Below are 4,691 nucleotides of genomic sequence, written 5' to 3'. Positions count from 1 at the left end.
CGCCTGCCCCTGGTCCTCATAAGCCACTCCTGGCCAGTACCGCAACCAGAGAAATTGCCTAATGATGCCAGTAAATATGTCAAAAGAACCAAAGAGGGTAAGAAGCAGGAGCTGAGAGAAAAGCAAAAGCAAGATGACCAAAACACTAGAAGGACAATAGACTGCGGATGGAACCTGTAGCTAGAACATCTGGTCACCCATCTTGGGCCATTCACTGTATCGGTCATGCTCCCCTCAGCAGCTGAGGCACCCCATCCATACTCTCTCTCTTTTGTGTCAATATACAAGCATTTCTAAGCCTCTTCCAGGTTCAAAAAATCCCTCTCTTCAGCATTATGGTCCTTTCATTATCATCCTTTATCTCCTAGCCCCTTCACAGCCAGACTACTTTCAAAAACAGCATTCAATACTTACTTTTTCCACTTTCTTCACCTCCATTCACTTTTCTGAGTGTTCAGCCAGCTTCTTCCCCCACCATTCCCGAAGCTGCTCTGCCAAGATCAACGATGACCATCCTGTTACTAAATCCAATAGACAAATATTTATCAATCTCTACATATTAGCCTTTTCAACAGCATTTGGCTCTGCCTACCACTTCCTTCTTCCTAAGTCTCTCGGCAACCGGTTAGCAGAGCATCACTCCCTCCCGGCTTTCCTGCTGCCTCTACGGCCACTTCTCTTTCATTGCCTTCGCTTTTAACTCCCATGCCCTGTTGGGTTCAACCTCACCAGGGTTCAATCTTCCCTCCTCTCTACACACACTCACTCCCCTGTCTTTATTAAATGCAGCCAAGGAACCCAATCTAGATCTCATCCTTGGAGATTGGCATCTCACTCCCGAAACCCGATTCTCTGCCTAAAACTGTCAGTGAACACCTCTGCCTTTCCTTCCAAACTCATCACATTCAAAACAGAACACCTTAGCTTCGAACCCAAAACCTACTCCTCCAGCACCCCTTTCCTTCTTTTTGGGCACCATCAACTCAGTCCCCCAAGTCAGAAATCTGTACTCATCACTCTCCCTCACCCTTCTCATCAAGTCCCACTGAGGCTACCTCCTAAGTAGCACTTTAATCTCTCTTCTGTATTTCTGCTGCCACTTGTATAATTCAAACATCATCTCTCAAATCACTGAAAGAACCTCTGAGCAAACACCACACTTGCCCTGTTTGGGGCCTTTTTCTGTTAGCATGGCCTTTCTAAACCTGAAATCTGACTATGTTAATCCTCTGCTAAAGCTTACTCAAAAAACATCCTACCTGAAGAATAAAGTATGAGACTTTAGTGGGACTGAAGGCCTTATGTGATCTGGCATCCACTTACTTCTCAGGCTTCATTCCTCAAGACTCCCAAACTTTTATGCAAGTGCCTTGCCCAGCACCCAAACCTCTTTCATCGTAATATTCATCAAAATGCTTCACAAGCTCTGTCCTTCCCATCTGTCTCTCCTTGAAGGCCATGAAATGATTTTCCACTGTCTGTATTAGACTCATATATGTCTTTTATTTTTTACTAAAACAATGCTTTTAAAATGACACTTCGACTTAGTTGCCAACATCAAAAATCCAGAGATTTTCCTTAGTAAAAAATATGCTGGATTTCTAACATCTCTTGAAAGAGCAGGCTACACTGTTCCATCCTCCTGAATAGCAAGAATTTTTCTGGAGTCGATGCCTCTACTTAGAGGAGTCGATCTCCAAAATACTGCAGTCCTCACATAACCTGCTTCCTTCACTGACCTTACCTGCCCGGTCCCCTTGTAGTCATCTGACTTTGCAATCTCCCCCATGACCTGTGTGCTCCCTAGGAACAGGGGGTGGTATTTTGTTTTTCTATCCGTAGTGTGGCTTACTAATCTCACCTTGTTTTCTCCAGCTTGCCATGGTGAGCCCAGCAGAGCTCTCTGCATTTGATGGATACTAACTAAACAAATGCTGTTGATCATTTCCACCACCACTCTGTGAAAGTAACAGAGGTGACTATGCCTGGGGCTCTGTACGGGCTGGCCCAGTGGGAAATAGGGTGGAGCTGGGACCAGTTCAGAGAACTGTAAAGAAGAAAGGCGGCAAGCTAATGCATTCCTGCTACTGTGGCTCTGGGCATCCTGCTCCATTAACACGGAATTTGGTGAATGAAAAGTTGGCTCACAGTTTCTAAACACAATCTGGAGAAGTGAAATATATATAACATTCCCCATTCCAAGGAGATGACATTTTTCTTTCTCTTTCTCTTTGGAGAACAGACCAAGTTTGAAGATCAGTTTCCTCAGAAAGCTGAATATATATATATATATATATATATATATTCGTTCCCTTTCAACTGGTGTGTATATATATATATATATATATTGAATCTGGAACTGTGGCCTGTCTTATTTCATTGCCAACTTAGTCTCTATTATTAAAGGATAATACTCAGGCTGTGGCTTTCCGGAGCAGGGGAAAAAACTCTTGAGAATAACAGAATACCAGTTGAAAGGGAACGAATGTTATTTCAGAGGTGTTCCACATCACTGACCATACAACCCAGGTGAGCACATGGTGCTCTGGGCCAGTCCCGTTGTGAATGAGCCAGCATTCCCCATATTTGTCTAAGGGGAGGCTCCCTCAGCCTTGAGGTACTGCTGTAATGGAGCCTTGATTCCCAAATGAGGACCACTCCTTGTCCATTTATCCCTGGTCAAACGGTCCAGGCAGAACTTATTTTTATACTTTTTATTATTTACCACACCCAACAAACACACAAAAACACACATTTTCTTTCTTTCCTTAGCTGAGAACATTGACAGTTTTAGATTTATGCTCTATCCTTGCAGAGTTACTTTTTGTTCTTTATTTTCCTTATGGTTCAGAGATAGAGATTTTGGATAACTATGGCACAGTTATTTCCATTTCAGGGCAATATTGTGTGAATGACATAAGCTTTGAGGTCAAAGAAAATTGTGTTCATATTCTGGTGCCAACACTTCCTGGGTGACCTAAGTCAAACCACTTACCCCTACATTCTGCATGACTTATGATACATCAACTTCAAAGAAGATTATGCATTAGAAAGAATATCTATGTAATTATGGAATATGAAAAATATTTACAAGGCTATGTGAACATAAAATTTCCTTCATCCACAAAAGTAGCATTCACGAAATGGTTTTCAGTTTCCAAAGGTCCTTTACACAGATGTTACCTAAGTAAGATGATAGAGAATACCTCATAATGACCTTGTGAGGCTGATACGATCATGTCTTATTGTACAGATCAGGAACCCCAGACTGCCAACAGTTAGGTAACTTGCCGAGGGTCATAACACTTAGTAAATAACAGAATTAAGATGACATCTGGAACCCATGTGATAGTTTTCCTTTTTAAAGATAGTTTTAAATGTCAAAAATAATATAACACCATTAGAGACAGTTTAGAAGATTCAGAGGAATTATCTCAAGCCCTGCACTGTTAAAAACAATAAATGGCAGTTTCCCCCACTTCCCGCCCACCCCATCTTACTCTGTGGAGTGGAAAACGATTCTGCTCTTCTCCCGCCATTGCCTAACAATGCCATCGTCCCAAGCCATTCTCTTCCTGTTGGACATCTACAAGATTTTATCTCGTTGTTATTAAGGAACCAATATTTACTTGAGTAAGTGATAATCACATAATAGGAGATGGATAAAGGCTCTATAAGTATGGCTTAGATTCCTTCATTACTCCTTAATTGTCAATTTATCACCCTCTACGCATCTGCGGGCTTAACATTTGTCCAGTTTTCTGACTTCGATGTGCTGCCTCTTACTCCATTGTAGTCGCACACATACAAGGCTATCATTCCTTGAAACAAGTTCTCATTTGGCGCCGTTCCATTTTTAGGTAGCAAAAAACTCAGAGCCTGCGGAGTCTAAGAAATGTGAGTTCAACCTTGAGTCTGTCACTTACTGATATTGTGACATTAGCAAGTCAGTTAATAGCTGCAATTCTCAGTTTGCATGTGCAAATTGAGAGAGGATGATAATTAAAATTTGATCCTCAATGGATCAATTAGAAATTGTATTCAATGATATAATTTCTGTATCCTGAGTAAATCTCAAGGTTTGCTATTGCTCAGTCTCAACTAAATGTGGCCAAAAAAAATAAAAAAAAAAAGAGTTCAGTTATAAAAATCACTAAAATAATCTAATGTATAACTTTTATCACTTAGAGAAAATTTAGTAAATAATGCACGGTAAAACTTTTTTAAATCCCCTTTCTTTTCTACTATTCTCCCATCCTATAGTTGTTCCGAAACGTATGTTCTCTCTCGTTCTCTCTCGCTCTCTCTTTCTCTGCCATTTTGCTAGATTTTCTTTTCTTCATGTATGTTTCCCTTAGCACTTCATACGTAGGTTGGCCTAGCTTCACTGGTATTTTGAGTTTCACTTTCTGCCTGACCTATTCCTCAGATTCTCCACAACAAAGAAGAGCCTAAAAAATGACTCCTTTCCATTTCCTCCCACCCCTCCTGTCCAGTCTCTCTCTCTTCTTATTTTCCTAATTCTGTTTTTAAAAAAATACAGAATCACTAGGATAGAGTGCAGTCTTCACTGGGCAGGGGATGTGGTGAAATTCATGAGTGCATACAAAATTCTGTACCTGAAGGGATAGATGGGGAAAAAGTTTGGAAAAAACTGGGGGACTTCCTAAACTTTAATGATCCACATTCTG

Source organism: Pteropus medius, unplaced genomic scaffold (genome assembly GCF_902729225.1).
Source record: "Pteropus medius unplaced genomic scaffold, Ma_sr-lr_union100, whole genome shotgun sequence".
NCBI lineage: Eukaryota > Metazoa > Chordata > Mammalia > Chiroptera > Pteropodidae > Pteropus > Pteropus medius.
Note: the sequence above shows the minus strand (reverse complement) of the source record.